This window comes from Setaria italica, chromosome VI (genome assembly GCF_000263155.2).
Source record: "Setaria italica strain Yugu1 chromosome VI, Setaria_italica_v2.0, whole genome shotgun sequence".
Lineage (NCBI taxonomy): Eukaryota > Viridiplantae > Streptophyta > Magnoliopsida > Poales > Poaceae > Setaria > Setaria italica.
In genome coordinates, this window is record NC_028455.1 from 5,567,257 (window position 1) to 5,589,552 (window position 22,296).

Below are 22,296 nucleotides of genomic sequence, written 5' to 3' on the forward strand. Positions count from 1 at the left end.
CCCTTTAGTACCAGTTGTGCCCCCAATCGGTACTAAATTTCCTCCTATAAATCCGTCTTCTTCTTCCTCTTGCCCAAGCCATTCACCACAGCTCGAGTTTCGTTCTATCCATGGTGCCATAAGGGAGGTGCAGCCGGATTGAAGAGCATTTCGTGGAGATTTCACTCGTTCAAATGTTCTAAAGGTTAGAAATATCATCCTCCCTTGATACATGGTTAGTATACTAAGTTTTATGCTTTAGAGGTAGAGTAATTTATGATTTTTAGAATAAGCTACAATTTTTTGTATGCAATAGTTTCGTATTAGTCAAAGAAATTGACACGAGGTTACAGGAATAATTTCATAGTTTAGTACTTTTCAAATATGAGCTAAATAAATTATGGCAAATGTGAGCGAGATAAATTGTGGTACATAGATATAATAAGATGAAATAGAGGTACGTAATTAGTCATTTTTAGAATAAGCTACAATGAAGAAAATTTCATTTATGTGTTATGTTTGAGCTAAGTAAATTGTGGGAAAAATATAGAATTTGTTCATAGTTTAGTCATTTGCTGATATGAGCTAAATAAATTTTTGTACATAGAGATAGCTTTTGCTGCTGGAGGTAGTGACGATGGTGGGGGAGATCGTCGTTCCTCTCGCGGTAAGGGAAAAAGGGGCAAGGGAAAATCATAGTTGGCCCTCATGATAAGCCGAAGAAAATGAACATGTGGGAGAAAGCAATGCTTCGTTATTTGTAAAGTTGTCATGAGGATGCTGTTGCGACGGGTCAGGAACCTCCTTTTGGTAGTTGTTATGCTCCACCGTCAGTGCCAGGTGTTTCAGGTCCACTTAGTACTACCGTTGCAGGAGGCACAAATAAACTACAGGATGATGATGGGTCAGCAAAATTTTCACCTTCACCGCTCAACGATGCTTAAAGTCCTCCTAGATAGTACTAAGTGGACAGTTTGTCATAGTGTATCATGATGTTCATATGATTCTAGAAGCGTCTTCTTCATGTTCATCTAATTCTGGAAGCTTCTCCTGGGAGTCCTTCTTGGCTGCCCACCCCCCCTCCTCTGCCTCCTCCTCCCTCTCTTTGTCCAAGCGAGCGACGGCTGGGGGATCCTGTGCTGCGCCACCCTGCGCTGCACCTTCTAAGGCAGGACACCATGTACGTGCATTGACCTCCTTATCCCTTCCACTTGTGTGACTTCAGGCACCTAAAGCTCTAAATCTGACCTAAAAATTCTTGCGGCAGGAGAACGCCAAAATCGATTAGGTGGTACAGTATTGGTGTTCTTTGTTTAGAGACCGTATGATTTCTAATCAATAAGCAGCACATGGTAATCAATAAGCAGCACATGGAATATCCTCGTGCAGTTTCAGATTAGTTCCATAGTGTTCCTTTTTTGAATCATCAAGAGCTTGTTTCAGCTACCCTGCGCTTACAAAACCTCCCTGCCTATTTGCATTGCCTCTTGTAGAGGGATAAGAGGAAATCTGAAAAATGAGAGTTTTTGTTTCTGCGGCTGCATATACGGCTGCTTGACTGCTTGTGGTGGTTTTGCATGCCTAGTCTAGATTAAGTAGTAGAAGAGAACATGTTATATATAGTCCAATTGAAGGTAAAGCCTAGGTTTGACCACCTTAATCCCAGTGTACTACAACATGCACCAAAAAAATGAGGCTTAACCGAAAAAAATGAGGCTTAAGTGAGCTCTTTTTTTTCGGTTGTCTTTGCGGTAACGCCCTTTGCTCCAAGATGATACCATACACGTATGTTTTGGGGGAGCAAGTTGGCACCTAGACATCAGGTGTAACAGTGCACATGTCAGTACTCCATGCTATAGTTGATAGCTGATAGTTGAGCTAAGAAATGATGCTATTTGACCATCTTCTTCTGAACCCCAACCAGAATTACCAATGTTGGTGTTTCAGGCAAGTCAAGGACCAGCAACCCTGACATATTACGGCCATTATTAGTGTTCCTGATTAGTTTCTCGGTTATAGTTTTATATTGTTGATTCACCGTTTATGACCCCACATTTTGCCCTATTGTCTTATTTCTAAAAGAAAGTTATGCTCCAGTCTTGAAAAAGATGCGGAAAGCTAAGAGGGGCGGTGCTGATCTCACTAAACGCATTCGTAAGAATAGAAGAGTTTGCAAGAATGATCTCCCCTCCTTAGCTGCCGCCGTCACCCCTCTCCTGCTCTCTTCTTCCACCACAAGCCACCAGAGCTGAAGCTCCTCTTTCTCTTCTCCTTGCTTCTCCTCCCATGAACAAGAGGCATGCTGTTGCAGCTTATCCGCTTCCCTTCCTTCCAATCAGCGCAGACCAAGCACATGCCGTACCAATGATCAAGCAGCAACCGCAAACCACATCTTACTCCCTCCGCCCCCTAACGTAAAGCACAAGAAAACCCCAATGCGATCGGATCCTCCTGCTGCTATTGGCCAAATCCCAAGCCATGGCCCACAACTTTTCTCCCCAAGACTTGAATCAGCCACCACCAAGCAATTCTACTCCTCGTCTCTTCCTAATCAACCCAACCAGAGCAACAACAACCACAGCAGAGCAAGTTCGATCCCTCCCTACTCTCTCCATTCTTGCCTCCAACGAGAGCAGGGCACGCACATCAGCAGCACGCCACGGCCATGCTGCTAGGACGCGAGCTCCCAGCTGCGGTGAGGCACCAACGCCTCAAGGTGATATCTTTCACCCGAGAAAGTTCCGGCACAAATCTGAAAGTCGATTGATGGTATGATGAATAGTAAGTAGTACGGTTTGATCAAAATCTTTGGTCTCTCAAGTTGTTTTCGGTACCTCTCTGTAATGATGTTGGGAAAAAAAATCTTACTCTTTCTCCGGTTCCATCCAAAAGTATGAGAATCTCATTCATGTTGTAGGAAGAAGGTGCTGCCCTGAACATTCTCCCATGACAAACTACTTACAAGTCAACGACGTCTTCAACATATTTGTAGAGAAGAATTTTCAGTTTGTTGAACGTCAGGGCGTCCTTTCACCATCTGTACGTGCACAAGACGTACCAAACGCCCAACTTGCTCTCAATGGGTCATCAGTACACTAAGAAGTAGCAGATACACCACAGGTCCTACTGTCAATGCTAGAAGTGTGTGATCTCTGGTAAAGTTCTATTATTTGGAGTGAAGTTTAATTTGTGTTTGATACCAGCTCTTAGTTTAATTTCCCGTAATTCCATAGAAATTTAGTGCTGGAATCACTTGGGGAATACATGATGAGAATGAAAGCACAGAACAGACTAAACAAGGATCAGAAATAGACCTCTTCTGCGTGCAGTGTTCATTTCTATTAGCACAACAGGTACCCACAAAAAACTCGCTAGCACAACAGGTACCCAAAAAAAGAACAGAATATGCATGCTCAGGCAAGTGCAAGCTGCTGTCGATCGGTTTCCCTTCCTTTCCTCAGCTCTCCACAGCGACAATATGGGACAGTAGCACAACGACTCCAATGGTGTCTCTCGGCAGGCGGTTGGTGAATCTTTCAATCTTAAGGAGAGAGGTAGGCCGGTAAGGAGCAGTGATACTTATATATAGCCCACTTCCTCGTGCTATTATATATGCGAGCACACTTCTGGAGTTGCATTGGAGTCTAGGATGCGGAGATGCATTGCGTCCATATTCACCAACTGATGGGCCAAGATTGTCATGCAAATTATGAACCACCAATCCAGTTTCAGACATACTGACTTTCGTACGGTCAATTGGCAGGACGACATGAAAAACAAAATGAAAGCGTGACTAAAGGTTCAGGGAGCAGAGCAGATCTACCGAGTCCTGGACGATGATGTCGGCAAGAAATTCACTTACTTTATAGTATGTTTCTCATCTCATCAGTCAGTGTTGAAAAGCTATGACAGCCCCACATTCGTTCATCAGTCAACTTTGAGATGGAACTGAAGCAGGCGCTTGCATGGGCACAGGAGGAGGTGCTTCAGCAGCATGAGAGACCACAGGGGAGGCTGTGGATCATCTATAAATGTTGTTCTACTTCTTGTGAAGATGAACGCGAGAGTGGAAGCTGATGCTGATCAGAAGACTGACAAGAAAAAAACGCAAAAAAAAATACAGATGCAAGTACTTCAATAATATGAAGTTCGCAAGTCTTAATGTACAGCATCATTATATACTACCCCAGTACGACAACTATACTGATATTAGAAAAGAAAGGAATAAGACAAGCGTGAGCATCGAAGGAAGCACACTTTAGTTTGGTCAGAGAGATATGAATATGTGATGGTTCATAGAGTGATGCAATTGGACATTTGTTACAAACTGTTTGATAAGGGTTGGGTGTAGTATTAATTTTGGCACTGAAACAAGACAACTGACAGAGTGTATCATCATCATCATCATGAGACTTAAAGCAAAGATCCGTGCTCATCGTCTGCCTGCTCATCATCATGAGACTTAAAGCAGAGGAGACTTAAAACAGCAAATGAAATTTATCTGCACATATACCTTGGGGTTGTACATAAATTGCAGGTGGTTGGTACGTAAGCCATTCATATGACAAGAGATCGCCGCCTCAAGAAATGATAAAAGGGAGGAGTAGGAAGTAGAACCCGCCAAAGCTCATGTCTATGTAGCTTTTGCTTGTTCAGAGCCAAGAGCAACTCCCTGTGGATTTAGAAAGGGGAAGGAAGATGAGAGTTCGTAGTCAATGTCATTAGCTACTTGGGCAAGAAGTAAGATTGATTAGGAATTGGAGGGTTCAGGAATCCAAAATAAACTTGAAGTCTGCGTGGGAGGTGAAGCACGCCCAATGCACACGGCCCATGCAGACAACAATGATGTCGTCGTGAAGAATAATGCTCGACGTAGCTCAGCAGCACATTGGAACTGTAGGATCCAGGACCAGCAAGACTCGGAGCTAGTAGCTGCAATTTGCAACGTCCGATAGCCTGAACGATATTAAAAACTACTACCTGCGAGGAGCAGTACCTGCAATTAGCGACTGGAGCACCGTGATTCTAATGATGTAAGGTTTTCTAATATTTTGGGGGGAAATTAATCAGCGAATAGTGCATAAACAATTTAGTTCAGTTGAAGAGGGATCACTGATGAATATATGATGACTAATTTACTGATGTTGTCTGATATAATGCTGTCGAATACAAAAGCTGTGTTGGAGGAAGAAGGATTCAAAGTTCACTAGTTTGTGGCTGTCACAGGACACTAAACTAACGCGTACGATGAAATTATGTAAAAAGAGGACCATACGCTACCCTTCCCGTCTCAGCAGGCGGTTGATGAATCATTCATTCATAAGCATAAAGATAGGGAGCAGTAATACGTACAGCCCACTTCCTCGTGCTCTTGTATATAGCATTCTTCATGGCTCATTCTCATCTCTGCACCAGGAATATTTGTTTGGAAAGAGAAGGTGTCACACTTGATTTTAAACAAAACTAGGTGCTACCTATACGTATATCAGTATCTAGTACGTGACATCATAAGTGAATAACAACAACAGTATCACGTGAAGAACAAGAGAGTATATCAAAAATTACGCTTAATCCTGGAAACGAATACTCCAAACTTTACATGCAATCGACTAGGGGCTGCATACGCCTAGAACTCAGCATCATCTTGAGAATAATGGTTGGTACTCAGCAAGGCCACAAGAAATAACCAGAATAATGATTTAATTTCAACTTCAAGTAAATTACTCATGTGAGCATTCAAGCCGCTTTTGACCGTCAGCACGGTTGATATATTAGTTTTAGACACTATGCAGAGGTTGTACACTTTCATCACAAGTCGCGTAAAAGTTCAGAAGAACTTTAGACCCAACCATGCTGTGCAAAAGTAGGCACTGATCACACTACCGATGTGTGATTGCATATGGATGCTACGAGGCCTTTACAAAGATTCCCTAGTAAGGATAGCTCGCTAAGGTTTCATGATCAGCGCACTGCGTGAACCTCTCTCAAACTGCGGAGCTACCATAGAGCAGATTAGTTTGAGGGCCAGGCTATACACCAACTATTGTCTCCCCCTCTCGCCCCTTTCAGGTAAAGCTACCACAAACTAGAGTTTCTAATTAATTAGTCAAGACCAGAGCCATATAGTTCTTGTGGTTGCACTGTTTTCCTAGGTGATTCTTCATGTTCCAATTTCAGGTAAAGTTACCACAAACTAGAGTTTCTAATTAATTAGCCAAGACCAGAGCCATATACTTCTTGTGGTTGCACTGTTTCCTATGTCATGTTCCAATTAATGCATGGTATTCTTGTAAATAAGCATAGATAATAGGATAGTTAGGACACTTGCCTTTCTCCAAAGGAAAGTTGCTCTTACTGCTCTTCAGCTCTTGCTCTCTTGAAACTCTTAATCTTCAAAGCTTTCAAACAACAATCCTTCTACTCGAAGGCACAACCATACAAGCAAATAAATAAATACAACTAAGAACAACACACCAATCAAAGAAAATATTTTAAAAGAGCGTACTAGAGGATGGAGCTCGATTCTATGGTCACGCAAACGACGAAAGAAACACTAGAAACGGAACTATGGTTGACAAGGGAAAACTACCAAGAGATTTGATTTATAAAAAAAATTAAAAGACTATATGCTTGATCCATTTTAATTAAATAAATCATGCACATAGGTTATTCCGAGAAATACCCTATTTGGAATTAACAGAAAGTTTGTTTTATCATTGAAAACGTGATAAACTTAATCATATTTTCTTTATAAATATTCAAGTACAAGTTATGCTAATTTAACAATTAACTTTAGAAACACAAATTATGTATAGGACATCTAATCAAATAACTTTGTATTTCGTGTTCAACTAACCATATTAATATTGAAAAAGCATTTATTATATCATTAAGCATATAAACTTTATTCTTGAAAACCGATGTATAACACTAGGTAACTTTTATTTAGAAAAGCTAGTTATAAATAGAAAATAATCAATTAAACCTTAATTTATGAAAGCTGGATAGAACCTAATCAACCTTTAGTTAGAAAGATGATTGAATAACAATTAGTCAAGTTAACATTTTATATGAAAACCCGTGTTGTAAAACTAGTAAATTTTTAATTAGGAAACAGGTTTAAATAAGTATCAGTCAAATTGATATTTAACTTTGATGTTAAAAACAAGCAACAGGTAATACATACTGCTAACGCATAAGTTAGCATAAGTTAAGGTTAAACAAACAAGAACAACAAAAACAGACACTCTAGAGCGTATAAAAAAGTGTAAACTATGGTTTAGGAAAAACTAATCTACAAAGAGATCAACTAAGTTGCAGGGACAACAAACTAGCCAAAGCTAAACTGAACTAGTCGTAGAGAAATAAACTAATAACAAGATTGGTTCTAAAGAGATGGTTGTGAAAGGTTTGGGCACAAAGAACTAAAAGAGCGTAGGTGGCTAACAAAGAGACAACTGAGATAAGACAGCTATGAATTGGATCCTACAAACAGGATTCTTAGAGGAATGGGAAACAAACATGATAAGACTACTAGGAAGAATAGAAACTCTAAGATAAACTATTTGGCTCACTAAAGCACACAAACTGTGCTTGAAAAGGAAAGGTCTGGTTAGATTTATAAAAGAAACATGGTCCGAGCTAGGGCTGGGAAGATCTAAAGCTTTACAGAAGACTAGATTTACAAAAGAGACTGAGCTAATGCTGACAAAGGACGGCTATCAAACCATTTGCGTTTATGAGAGCGCAAAAGACTATATGCTAGGTTTATTTTAATTAGCAAAATATATGTAAAGGATATTTTAGAAAGAAAATACCCTAAGGCCCCGTTTGGGTCCAAGGAATTGGAATCTATTTAATGGAGTAGGCTAATTTATGTTGGAATGTGGCATTCCACAACTTTCCAAAGTTTAGATATAAGCCTATCTTAAATTCATGGGGTGGGAGATGGAAATTGATTCTATAGATTATGGTTATTAGATGGAATTCAATTCTTATAGCACGCTCTTAGACTCGCTTCTCTATAGTAGAAGTGCAGCATACAAGTATCTCTCCCATATCACCAACTATAATATACAACTATATTCCACATACAATTATATTAGCTTAATTAATTTGTGTCTAAATTATGATTATTAGGATGGAATTCAATTCCATCGAAACAAACGGACCCTAAGTTGGAATTAATACAAATTATACTTTATTTGCAAAGACCGAGGTAAATCCTAGTCAAGTTTTATTTATAAATATTCATGTATAAATTATACCAACTACACACTTATCTTTATAAATGTGAGAACAACTAATCGAATTAAAACATATGTCGTGTTGGCTAAACAAACTTTATGTAGAAAACACATTCATATTGACCTTAGTTATTTTATCAATAATTAAGAAAACTCGAGTTATAACTTAACCATATTTTAATTACAAATATTGAAGTATATATTATACCATTTAACATTTGACTTTAGAAAGGCTAAACTATGTGAAACATCTAAACGGATACTTTATGATTCAAGTGGATCAAATTGTTATTGAAAACATATTCACGTTGGTATTAATCAAGTTAATATTTATTTATAAAAGCTGATGTAAAAGCCTAATCAACTTTTATTTAGAAAAGCTGATTCAGTACTGAATATTAATCAAATTAATATTAGTTTATGAAAAATCAATATATAACCTAATTAGCTTTTATTTAGAAAAGCATAGGAGAGTAAGCATTAATCAAATTAGCATTCATTATGAAAAATGGTGTATATAACACTAAGTAGCTTTTAATTAAAGAAGATATGGTTAACAGGCATTAATCAAATTAACATTTATATGAAAAAACACAAGGTAACACTCTAAATAGATTTTAATTAGAAAAACAAGTTTAAATAGACATTAACCAAATTAATTTCACAATAAATTCATCAAAGCATGGATTTGATAAACATGATGACTAACACGTAGTTTAAATTGATACGAACCTAACACAACTTGAACGGATGTTAAATGGAGCTGAAACGTGGGAGGGATAGGTTAAATAAGGTTTGAGGGGTCTAGATGTGATTAACCATAGATCTGGAGGGCTAGCAAGGAAGATTGGCAAGACACATGGAATAGTCCTTTCAAAGCCTAGGGTTAGATCTGTTAAAGTGCTCGGGTTGGATTGGCTTGCAGGAACCTAAACTTTCTAGGGGGCTTTCTGTAAAACTAGCAACACACAAGAGATTCAGCCTGAAATTGCAGATTAGCTCGAGGGGCTATCTGCAAAAGCTCAAAGACCTGATAGCCATGGCGGATGGCCTCCAGCCGAATCAAATCGCCGGCGGTGGGATGGACCAGGGCCTCAGGCGGGTGGCGCAAGGGGGAGAGGAGAGGTAGGGGAGGTCGACTGGTGCTCACCGGTGTTGGAGACGGATGGAGATGGCCGGACAGCGGTGGAGTTCGGTGGATGTTGGTCGGCTCGGTTCTCGCGTACGGGCGGCGACTGGTATAGGACGTGTGGCTTGACCTTGTGGAGCTCCTCATGGCGTTGGCCGGCCCCTGTCGTACCTCGATGTGGCGAATCGAGCTACCAAGCTCGGCGGTGGCGCTCGGCCCGGGCTTCACTGGTTGGCGGTGCTCCGGCGATGGATGGTAGATGATGGGCGGTGAGTGCACCTCCTGGTGTCGTGAAGGTCGCGGTTGTGGCGGCAACGTCCAGCGGTCGAGGGAGGAGGCGGAAACGAGCGGCCGGCGGCGATGCTCTGCCCTGACAGCTCCTGCAGGCGGCGACGCACGGCGCAAGGAGAGCAAGGTGAGGAGGCGGGCGGCAGCAGCGGGGGCTCAGGCAGCGCTTTTATAGGCACGCGGAACCGCGCCTACCTTGGCGCGCACACGGAGGAAAAATTGGCGGCGGCGGCGCAGGTATATGGCCGCGCGAGAGCTGCAGAGAAGCTGGCTGGGTTGGGCCCACGTCGGGCCTTGCGGGCTCGGCCCGAAGGGTGTATCGGGGTCCACCAGCAGGGAGAGATGAGGGCTGGGTTGGGCAGAATAGCGGATTGGGTCAGGTTTGGTTGGATCCGGCCATTTATGGTTTTATTATTTTTCGGAATATATTTTTAGTGTGAAAATAAATTCAGAATATTCTAGATAATGTTTCTAAAGAATGAAAAATATCTAGAGAATCCCAAAAATTCTAGGAAAATCCCAGAGATAGATTGGGACACGAGGAGTTCAAATAACATACTTGGAGCTTGTGGAAAGGAATTTAGATCCTTCTAATAAATAGATTTAACTCTAGAAAAATAAGAATGAATTCTGAAAAAACTGAAAAATTCTTAGAAGGTCCTGGTCGTTGTCTAAACGCATTTTGAAACCTTTGTACTCATGAAACACTAAGATGTATCGGCATGAATGCAAAACACACAGAACAACTTTATTTAATTTAGAAAAACAACCAATTATTTTTGTTCACTAAATTTCCTGTCCAGAAAATAAATGTTGGAAAAAATTTAAAATTATGAGAAAATTATTATTTAATTGTTCTTTCTAATCACATCCTGAAATCAAAAAATTTCAGGGTGTGACTGAAGGATAAGAAATATGAGAGTAGATACTGACACCATTAGCTACTTAGACAAGCAGATAGACCTATTTGGAATTGGAGACACCAGGAACACAAAATAAAGATGAAGAACATCAAGAGGAGGATGCAAAGCAGATCCATCATGAGTTATGCGAATTTACTGACAATTCACTTTCTTGTAGCTTGCATGTGTTTCATCATCGGTATGTGGAGAACTGGTATCTGGTGTCCAAATTCACCAATAGACAGAGACAGTCAAGGATTGGCTGTACAATGAACCACTGATCTGGTTCAAACAAACCGCGTGCCTGTGGCTGTCTGGCTGATTGCCTGAATTACATGAAAAACAAAATGCAACGAGCAGTACAACTGTACAAGATTGCCAGGTTTCTTTACAAGTAGCCAACAGTTTCTATTATATTTGGATAAATACATATCATAGCTAGGAAATCCATTGCGAATTAGCTGTGATTTGATAAAACTATTCAGAAATATGCAAATTACAATAGAAAAAATATCAGCCACTCGAGAAAAAATATTCTAAAAAGCACTAAAATTGTTTGCCACTCATAGAAAAACTATCGGGAAAGATCACATTTCTTGTATTGAGTACCTGCAGTTAAGGACTGAACCACAGTGATTCAAATGATGTGATCATTCTTTTGCATCAAATTCATAAACAAACGACACATAAACCATTTAGTTCAATTGAAGAGAGGCGAATATATGATGATTCCTCACACAATAAAAAAGAATGTAAGATTATTAATTCAGTAGTGTTGTCTAGTAAAAAAAACGATGTAGGAGGATTTAAGTTCCTAGTTTGAGGCTGACAGATAGGATACCAGACTGAGAATAAGAGGGGATCAGTTGTCCCCCTCCGGACCCTTTGAGTTTGAACAACAAAGCGGAGTGCATATGCGGATATGATCAGTCTCTCCGCAGGCGGTTGACAAATCTTTCATTCATAAGTATAAAGATAGGGAACACTGAGCACTTGAGCAGTGTACATATAGCCTCACTTCATCATGCTCTTAGATGTGCATGGTAGTGCGCTTCCTAGTTCGTTTCGCAGTACCATGCACCATTACCAAATTGGGGTGTGCAAAATAATAGTCTTGCGTGATGATATCGAAAAGAAATTCACTTCCTTGATCCTTCTACCATGTTTCTCATCTCATCAGTCTCTGTCGAAAAGGAACTGAGGTCTCCATATTCATTGATTGATAAGCCAATAATGTCTACACAAAATGTGAACCATCTATCCACCCACTCTGAGCTGGTTTAGAAAATGTGATCCTAGAAAATAATTATAAGTTCTATAGGAACTCAATTTTAAGTATTCCAAGTATTTGATCTCAGCTTAGTTCTCCCATATTTTTCTAGAAGTTGTATAACGATCATCGAACAATTTTTTTTTCTGGCAATAAACTCTAACACACTACATTACACATATATGCTGGGGACCATGCAAAAAATCCACGGTATTGCCACTAGATTAAAAGTAATAGCACTCATCATGTTCCAGGAAGGAAATTGCTCTTCTAGCGCACAACTGATCCAGGTTTTAGATGAATTTGAGCATTCAGGACTTAGAAAACTTCGAATGTCACACAAGAAGTTGGTGCTGTGTAAGGGTTATTTTTTTATGTACGTCTGCTACTTTGACGGATAAGTAATGATAAGTACAAGTGAAATCAAAGTGCACAGAACGTTTCCTCTAACAAGCTGCACAGAACGTAATTCCAACCCAACTATAAAAGAATTTGCCAAAATCATTTACTATAGTTCAACTATAAAAGAACTGCCATGTGCTGACAGAACATGATCCATGAAGGTATTTGTGTGCATATAACGAAAACTGGTGTATGTCAGTTCAGCACATTACGGCAAGATAATCAGCAAACGATGCATACATAGGTGTATAATTCCAGAAAGAAAGTAAAGAACTGCATGTGCTGACAATTGATAACTTGGTGATTGATGATGATGAAATTTGGGGCAAACTGATGAAAATAGAATAACATTGCTAAATTAATGACAAATTAATTAACAATATATTTACCCACAGATCACGACTTCCAAACACGAAGGCTAAAATGATTGGGATATCTTCTAAGTATTACATACACATCAATGTTTAGGAGCAGAATCAAGTCACTTGACTGCAGGAATTAGGGTGTGTTTGATTGCATGCACCACATGATGCATGTATGAATGATCCTGGATGGGATGGTTCAACCAATTTGCTTGTACCATATGGTTCACTCTAATTAGTAGAATAATGTATTAAATGGGATGGACTCATCCTGGATAAGTTGGTTCAATTCACCCAACCAAACAAAAGGATCATTATTATTTTGAATCATTTCATACATAAATCAAATGATACAACCAACCAAAGGCACCCTTAGTCCCCCTGACGATCCACCACCAGGCCTTTTGCCATGGAAAGCAGATTGCCTCTCTGGAATTGGAGGGTTCAGGAATCCAAAATAAACTTGAAGTCTGCGTGGGAGGTGAAGCACGCCCAATGCACACGGCCCATGCAGTCGTGAAGAATAATGCTCGACGTAGCTCAGTAGCGCATTGGAACTGTAGCATCCAGGACCAGCTGGGTCGCGTCATGGGGGGCCACCCCGTGCACTCGACCCGATGATGTTGGAGTCCGCGCTTGCTCTAGTCTTGGAGCCGGTGGCACCCTGGCTATCGTTGCACCCTCCTGGACTGGGCCGGCCCCTATGGAAGCGATGACGACTGGACCGGCCTCAGAACTGGTGGTGACGCAGGCTGGGCCGGCTCTGGTTGACTCGACGGATGCTGGGCCATCTCTGGGGGCTGGAGCGACAGAGGCCGAGTTCAGGCCCCCCGGGCCAGTCGCTCCTGCATGGTCGCATGAACCACTGCTCCTCGACCACTACACTGACCATGGGGCGGTCAATCTTGAAGTGGTACGTTTTGATGAAGTACCTGCAGCTGGGCTGCCTCCTTCTCCAGCACATAACAGTTCTGTGACACACTCATCAGAGGCTCCTCCCATGCCTTGCCGCTGCACTTTCCTCCTGAGGCTTCCACGCGTGTTAGGAACGCCACGGCTAACTTCGCACGTTCCGTCTGCAGCGCGGGCTCGCCGGTGGTGTTGCATCTAACTCCGCCGAGGCGCAAGGCTCGCATGCCACCGAGAACAACCCCTGCAATACGGAGGAGCGGGAGACTTGCCAAGAAGTCATGTCATCGGGCGACCAAACCGACACTCCAAGCACAGAATGTGCTAATGAAGAAGCTTGGTGTATCATCAACTACGGCGCCGTTGGATGCTGCGGCTTTCAAGCGCTTCTTGGATGTCTTCACCGCCACCCTCTCGATCTCCCAATGTGAGGCCCTCGACGCACGGCTTCCGGATGGTGGGCCGCTCTTTACGGCGGCGGTGGCAGAGATTGAGCCTTGAGCTCGTCCTTAGTTTGCTCCTTGCAACTGGTCGTCTCTACTCGTTTCCCATGAATGCAGAAAACATGTTAGTCTGGAACATCCGGGGGCTCAATGCGAGAGCCAAACGGAATGTCGTACGTGAGTTGGTCACTCAAGAACGTATCTCCATTATTACTTTGCAAGAAACTAAATTGGACGCCTGTAATGATGGCTTGATTATGGAGTTGCTAGGGACTGATTTTGATTACTATGCCTTGCCTGCATCGCACACATGTGGTGGGGTGATTTTGGCGTGGAGGCGTGATGTTTGGACAGCGACCAATCCGCTCTTTTGTGAAAACTCTCTGACTCTTAAGGTAACGTTGCTAGAAAATGGGGAGGCCTGGTGGTTGAAGTGTGTATATGGTCCCTAGTTCGATGGTAACAAATTGCGCTTCCTGGCTGAGCTTCGTGATATCAGAGCGGGGTGCTCGGGCACGTGGATGGTTTGTGGTGATTTCAACCTCATATATAAGGCAAAGGACAAAAACAACTCCCGTCTAAATCACCGAATGATGGGCCATTTCCGATGTCTTCTTGATGATTTGGAGCTACAAGAACTGCACCTCCATGGCCGTCTCTTTACATGGAGTAATGAGCGGGTTGACCCAACTCTGGAACGCATAGACAAAGTTTTTGTCTCGGAAGATTGGGCGATGGCCTTCCCTGACCATAACCTGTGTGCACTCTCATCGGAATGTTCAGACCACACCCCACTTCTATTGCAAACCAGCTGCACACTTAGTTTGTTCCTCGCTTTCGCTTTGAAAACATCTGACCGAAATATGAGGGCTATCTGGAAACCGTGGAGCAGGCTTGGATGTGTCCATGGCCGGACGTCGATGCCTTACGCACTTTAGACTATAAGCTCCGCAACACCGCTGTCGCCCTAAAGAGGTGGAGCGCCAAGCATGTGGGTAGCATTCGCCTTCAGCTAGCAATCGCCAAAGAGTTGGTGTACAGGTTCGATTTGGCTCCAGATTCTAGAGCACTGGCGACTCATGAGCATTCCCTCCGTAACAAGATGAAAATGAAGTGCTTTTGGGCCTTGCTTCCCTGTTAAGGACCATCGTGCGACAGAGATCTTGCATCAACTTCTTAGCTGAAGGTGATGCAAACACAAAGTTTTTTCACTTACAAGCTTGTCACCGCAACCGAAAGAATCACATTGAGTCGCTCAGGGTCAGTGATATTGACGTTATTCATGCGGAAGCTAAGGCAGAAGCAGTTTTCTAGCACTTTGATGCATTGCTTGGCTCTTCTAGCCCACTCTCGGTCTCCCTAGATTTCCAGCGCTTGGGTATCCCATCTGTAAATATGTTGTCAACCGACTACTGCTTCTCCAAGGAAGAGGTTTGGAAAACCATACAAGATCTACCACTTAATAAGGCACCTGGCCCAGATGGGTTCACCAGTTTGTTTTACAGAACTGCTTGGCCGATCATCAAACATGACATCATGCGGGCCTTCCATGCCCTTTGGTCCCTCAACGGTCGCAGCTTGCACCTAGTTAATCAGGCATACATGATCCTTCTTCACAAGAAGCCGGACGCCTTATGTATTAGAGATTATCACCCTATTAGCCTCATTCACAGCTTCTCCAAGTTATTCACGAAAGTGCTGACCAACAGGCTCGCGCCCAAACTGCATGAGCTGGTTCAGCAAAACCAAAGTACTTTCATACAAGGACGCTTGTTACCTGACAACTTTCGAGCAGTGCAACTTTCAGTCAAGCTTCTCCACCACCGCAACACAGCCTGCACGTTGATCAAAGTCGACATTTCTAAAGCCTTTGGCTCGGTGAACTGGACCTTCTTGTTACGGATTTTAAGGCACATGGGTTTCACTCAACGCTGGATCAACTGGATCAGCCTACTGCTGTCCACGGCAAGCACAAAGATCATCTTGAATGGATCCCAGGAAGGAGAATATGCCATGCACGGGGGCTCCAGCAGGTGACCCACTGTCACCTATGCTGTTCATGCTGGCAATGGAAGCTCTAAACTCCCTGATCAGTTTGGCAGATAGGGAAGAACTTCTGGTGCCACTTGAAACAGTGGCATGCAAGAGTGTACATACCTCTAGGCCGATGATGTTGTGCTGTTCCTCTCACCTCTGCAGCAAGATTTGATTGTGACTGGTGCTATCCTAGAGCTGTTCGGTGGTGCGTCTAGTCTACACACCAACTTGGACAAATGTCTCATCTCACCTATTCAGTGTGGGCTCAAGGATACTGTCACGTTGGTCCGATACTTCCCAGGGCGCGTCGAACCATTCCCCTGCAAATACTTGGGGATTCCACTTTCTGTTAAGAAGCTGAGAAAAAATGATCTGATGCTGTTGGTGGACAAGATCATTGCTGGCTTGCCGACATGGAAGGCCGGGATGATGAGCAAAGCTGGTCGTGCGGTCCTGGTTAAGGTTAAGATGTCAGCTATACCCATTCACACTGCCATTGCAGTTTCCTTATCCTCCCGGGTCATCAAATGTATGAATAAACGTAGACGTGGCTTCTTGTGGAGAGGAACCGAGATGGTTTTGGGAGGCCGATGCCTACTGGCCTGGCCAAAGGTTTGCAAACTGCCTGATCTTGGTGGTCTAGGGATCACGAATCTTGAAATCATGGGCTGTGCACTTCGCATGCGCTCGTTATGGTTGAAAAGAACAGACGAATCACGCTCATGGTTTGCACTACCAGAGAAAGTGGAAGCACCAATTGCCGATATGTTCTTCTACTCCACGACAACCCAGGTTGGCGATGGAAAACAAACTTTGCTCTGGACAGACAGATGGATAGAAGGTTGCTCAATTGCAGAGATTGCGCCATGCTTGCTCCAAGCAGTCGGTCCACGAATTCGCAAGAAGCGCACGGTTTATGAAGGACTACAGGGTAGGAAGTGGGTAAAAGATATTACAGGTGCCCTCACGGTTCAGATCCTTCTGGACTACCTGAACATCTAGGAGAAGAAGGCGACGGTGACACTAAATGAAGGCTCCCGGAACAAGGTCCTCTGGAAATGGATGGCTGACCGATGCTTCTCCACATCATCAGCGTACAGAGCTTTCTTGATCGGCCAATATGCGATACCTGGAGAAAAAATTCTTTGGAAGGCGCGGGCACCGGGGAAATGTAAGTTCTTTGTGGCTCGCACTTCATGGTCGTCGCTGGATAGCGGCAAGGCACAAGAGACACAATCTGCAGGACGAAAACAGCTGCATCTTATGTGGGCAGGAACCTGAAACCATCAATCTCTTGCTCATGAGCTGCTCTTATACCACGGAAGTTTGGCACTCATTGCTTAGGCGGGTGAACTGGCAAGCGATGACACCACTCCCTTCAGAACACTCTTTGGCCACCTGGTGGACGAGATCAAGGAAGCGCGTTGACAAAGATGCCAGGAAATCCTTTGACTCACTGGTGATCTTGATCTATTGGTCCATCTGGCTGGAACGGAACTCCCGCACCTTCAATAGAGAAGAGAGGACAGTCATGCAGCTCACGCGTCAGATAACTGAAGAGGCGTCTTCCTGGTTTGCGGGCCGTTTTAGCTGTTTAGCTCATTTTGCTCATTTTGTTCAAAATAGTAGTCTTGTCCAGGATCGCTCATCGGTGGAAATGTAATACTCTAACCATAAAACTCCACAGCAGGTCATCGCCTCCGGATGACACTGCTAACTCTTGTATTTTTCTTCTATCCTCTTAATGAAAAACGTGAAGGCACGGTCGCGAAAAAAAGATCCACGACTAGCAAGACTCGGAATCACTAGAAGAAATTGCCTGGACATGTCCCTCTTTGTTCTGAAGCTTTTTGACTGTAATGAGATAGGGTCAGGGGTTTGTTGTTAAACTAACCTATTCTTACTAATTATTCGGAGAATGCCAGAGGTCAGCAACTTGAACTATTTTAGCAGGACAGGCTATTACGCTTCGACTAACTTCTATTAAGTGTTACATGCAGAAGGTGGCATGTTTAGCAGCAGAATCAAGCCACTTGACTGCTGGAATTACCTCCCTGATCTACCAAATGGCTTTGGGGGCAATGGAGAAGCAGAGACTCCCCTGTTTGCACTTACGTCAGATTGCATGGATGATTTTAAAAATTACAACGAGACCAGATACTACCAAAGGCTCTCTCTCTCTAGCTCCCGCACCCCACCAACGGCCACCCGGCCCCGGCGTCCACCAACCCGCCGGCCGCCGCCCCTAGCCCTGGCGTCCACCCTCGGCTCGTGGGCCACGCCCAGCATGCATGGGCACGGCTGGATCTGAAGATGGGAGGGGCGATGCAGAGGATTTGGATCTGCCCCCTCCCCCCTCCCCCCACAGGTATGGCGGGAACTTCAACAGCGACACCCTCCGCAATGCAGTCACCCCGGTCGCCTCCCCTCAACCCTCTGGCACCTCCATTCAAGCGGCGAGCTGAGGGACCATCAGGAGGGATCCCAAATTGGCTAACACAAAGCGCTTCTTCTTCTTCGTCCTCCTTGGATGATTCGCGGTCAAGGTCGCTTAGGAAACATAAAGGGAAGGCAGTAGCAATGGATTTCTCGCCGGTCGCCCATCCCCCTACGCTAGCTCCTGGCGGCTTTATGGCAGATGCTCGGCAGACAGGGCCATCTTTTGCCGCCAGAGCGACCACTCCTAGGAGCAAGGGCGGCAGGGACAGCCGCAGCACGCACTAATGGTCACTCAAGGTCGCCGGATGCCCACTGTAAATGAGGAGGGCCCGTCCGAAGAAGGTTGGGTGGAGGTGCGTCACCACCGCGGGCGTCGCAGGGAGCATGCTGGCCCGCGTCGCACCTCCCGCCCGGTTCCGACGAATTTGCTCGATCGTTGTTTCAACTGCTTCACTACGGACCACATTGGCGCTGCCTACAGGAACCCGTCCAGGTGCATCCGCTGCAGATAGGAGGGCCACAGGTCACGTCAGTGCAAGCAAGGTCGCTCGCCGACGCACCACGCCCGCCGTCCGCCACCTCCTGTCACATGACAGCCCCTGGCGGTGCAGGCTCAAGCTCCGGCAACGCGAGGTTGATCCTCTTCTTCTGATGCCACGAGGTTAGCAGGCTCACAGTCGACTAGACCCACTGGCCCCCCTCCACCAATCTGTGCGCCGCCATCGTCTGGTCTGGAGGACATGATCCTTTCATCGCTGCTAGTGTCACCCAAGCTGTTTGGCCACACTGCCCGCTGCCCAGAAACTAAATTGTGACACTCGAGAAGCACATCTATCAGTCTGTGCTCTGGTAGCAATGGTTGGGGGGTCGTGCCCAAAAGTCTCTGTCTTCCAGGTTGGGCAACTACTAGAGGAATTTCTTAATCTCATCCCTGAAGACTTTGAGGTGCAGCGGTCGGATCCAGATGATTTTCTGATTCAATTCAGTACACCTGAGATCGCTGAACGCATCCTGCACTCACACCTGCCAGTAGAGGCACCGTTCTAGCTGATTGGGCGAAAGTGGCGACGCCAATCTGGGGCCACCCTATCCTCAATGAGGTTTAGGGTGCTGATTGAGTTGCGAGGAGTTCCAGCTCGTGCCCGGGATTTGGAGACAGCACAGATGTTTTGGCTTCAGCTTGCTCTGACTTAGTTGAAGCACCACCACAACTTGCAGGGAATAATAATGCGATCTGGTATCTTGCTGGTTGGTGCACACACCCGGACCTCGTCCCAAATGAAAAACTGATCTTCATTCCCGAGCCGCCGGCACCATACGTGGAATGTGGCTTATTCCTGAAACCACACGAACTTATTCACTCTAAACATGATGGGTTGTGGTACAGAGTAAACATATGAATCGCCGAGGTCCAGGACTGGAATGTTTCTAGTGATTCATCATATGATGATACCCCACCAGACAACTATGGCAGTACTGAAGATGAAGATTATCCTTGCTTCACACAACGGAGTAGGAAACACCCATGGCCAAAAAGGACGCGGTTCACAAATGAGGCAAGAAGCTTGGATGGTGGTCCTGTCTTGGGCCCAGGTTGGGGACCGCCATTTTCCAGGGCGGCGATGGTTGCAAGGGAGAGCTAGAATCATCTTGCCTGGTCGTTACCTGTGCCATTGCACTTTGGTCGCTGGGCGCATAATGTGGCCAGGAAGGGCCCGACGCCTCCCACGCTGGTAGAGACAGGCCTAGCCACCGCAACAACAACAGGAGGCAACGCAGATGACACCTAGGCAACTGCCATCAGCCTCCCTGTTTCGGGTGACAGCGCCTGTATGAGAATTATGGACCCAATGATCACAAGGATGGATCTGCAACCACGGAGGGGAGCACGAAATAGAAACGAGGACACAATTCTACTGAAACCTTAGGAACAAGACTGGGCCCTACATGAAGGGCCACTGGTTGGACAAGATCCAATGAAGCAAGAAGCGGAATTGATTTTTCTGTTCACTACGGCCTGGCCTGATGGCCTGTGCCAGCCACAGACAACAGAAACAGCAGGCCAGCAGCAGCTCGGGTTGGACAGCAGGTCGCCCATAAATGAGAACGTCCAGGATGAAAGGCTGGAACTTCAGGCTCCACCGCTGGAGTCTGCTCCCGACCCCCTGCTATGGTCACCTACACACAAGTCTCCATGCCCCCTAACTCTGATCAGGCAGCAGTTAACCTTGAAGCGGTACGTTTCAATGAGGTCTTAGTTTCTGGCGTTGACACCCCAACACATAACACTTTTGTGACCCTTACCAGGGGCTCCACGCAAACACTACCATTCCATTTTCCACCAGAAACATCAACACCAGTTAAGAACGCCACAGCTGACTTCGCGAACTCCATTTGCAGGGTGAGGTTGCCGGCTGCCTTGTAGCAAGCTGCACCCAGGCACAAGGCACACACACCCCAGCCCTCCACTCCCGCAATCAGGAGAAGCGAGAGGCTGGCCAAGAAGTTGCGACACTGCGCGACAAAGCCGACGCTGCAAGCACATAACGTGCTCATGAAGAAGCTAGGCATCACATCGTCTGCAGGACCTTCGGACGCTACAGCCTTCCAATGTTTCAGGGAGGTCTTCACAGCAACCTTGCCTGTTTCCCAGTGTGAAGCTCTAGACGAACTCATCCCTGACGGTCGGCCGCTGTTTAGTGCGGTGGTAGCAGAGATTGAACCATAAGCTCCTCCCTACCTGGCTTAACACCCTTGGGTTGCAAAATTATGTAACGATGATTACTAAAAATATACTCGTGTGGAATGTTAGAGGACTTAATGCTAAAGCTAGGAGATTTGTGGTTCGTGACTTGGTCACTCAAGAATGTGTCTCACTGGTAATGCTACAAGAGACAAAGCTGGATGTCTGTAATGACTTGATAATTAGGGAGCTACTCGGTGATGACTTTGATTACTTGTCTTTACCTACGATGCACACATGTGGGGGGATTATTGTGGCTTGGCGCAAATAGGTCTGGACAGTGTCTAGCCCTTTGGTAGCCGAGTTCTCAGTGACTACAAAAATCCAGTATCTGGCAAGCGATGTGGATTGGTGGCTAACCTGTGTGTATGGTCCCTAGACCGACATGGAAAAAATTTGGTTCCTAACCGAATTACGAGATATTAGACATGGGAGGTCAGGCCCATGGATGCTATGTGGGGACTTTAATCTCATCTACAAGGCCGAGGACAAGAACAACTCCCGGCTAGATCGACAAATGATGGGTCGCTTCAGGAGGTGCATCGATGATTTGGAGGTCCAGGAACTGCACCTAAATGGTCGTATGTACACCTGGAGCAATGAGCGGCTAGACCCAACCTTGGAATGCATTGATAGGGTATTTGCCTTTGAGGAATGGATGTCCATCTACCCTGACCATAAGCTATGTGTGTTGTCGTCCCAGTGCTCAGACCATACTCCATTGCTCTTACAAACAACCTGCACCCTGGCATCCTTTAAATGTTTCAGGTTTGAAAACATTTGGCCCAAGTATGATGGCTATTTGCATACTGTGGAGCAAGCCTGGACCTGTCCATGGCAACACACTGATGCTTTTCGCGCATTAGATTACAAGCTTTGGAATATGGCAATCGCGCTAAAAAGATGGAGTGCCAAGCATGTCGGAGTTGTACGGCTACAATTAGAAATAGCCAAAGAATTGGTGCTCAGATTTGATGAGGCACAGGAGAACAGAACACTAGATCATCATGAGCAGACTTTACGCAACAAGATGAAACTCAAATGTCTTGGCTTGGCATCCTTGCTCCGGACAATCATGCGATAGAGATCACGGATCACGTATTTGGCAGAGGGGGATGCCAACACCAAGTTCTTTCACCTTCAGGCT

At 44.8% G+C, this 22,296-nt stretch overlaps 2 long non-coding RNA genes across 2 annotated transcripts; both read left to right on the forward strand.

Moving 5' to 3' along the window:
- Positions 1-1,689: 1,689 nt before the first annotated feature.
- Positions 1,690-3,176, forward strand: LOC111257621. Its single transcript, XR_002678160.1, has 3 exons — positions 1,690-1,818; positions 2,077-2,760; positions 2,897-3,176. It is a non-coding gene; the product is annotated as an uncharacterized LOC111257621 (long non-coding RNA).
- A 418-nt stretch (positions 3,177-3,594) lies between these two features.
- Positions 3,595-4,097, forward strand: LOC111257622. The gene is made up of 2 exons (XR_002678161.1): positions 3,595-3,847; positions 3,955-4,097. It is a non-coding gene; the product is annotated as an uncharacterized LOC111257622 (long non-coding RNA).
- The last annotated feature ends 18,199 nt before the right edge of the window (positions 4,098-22,296 follow it).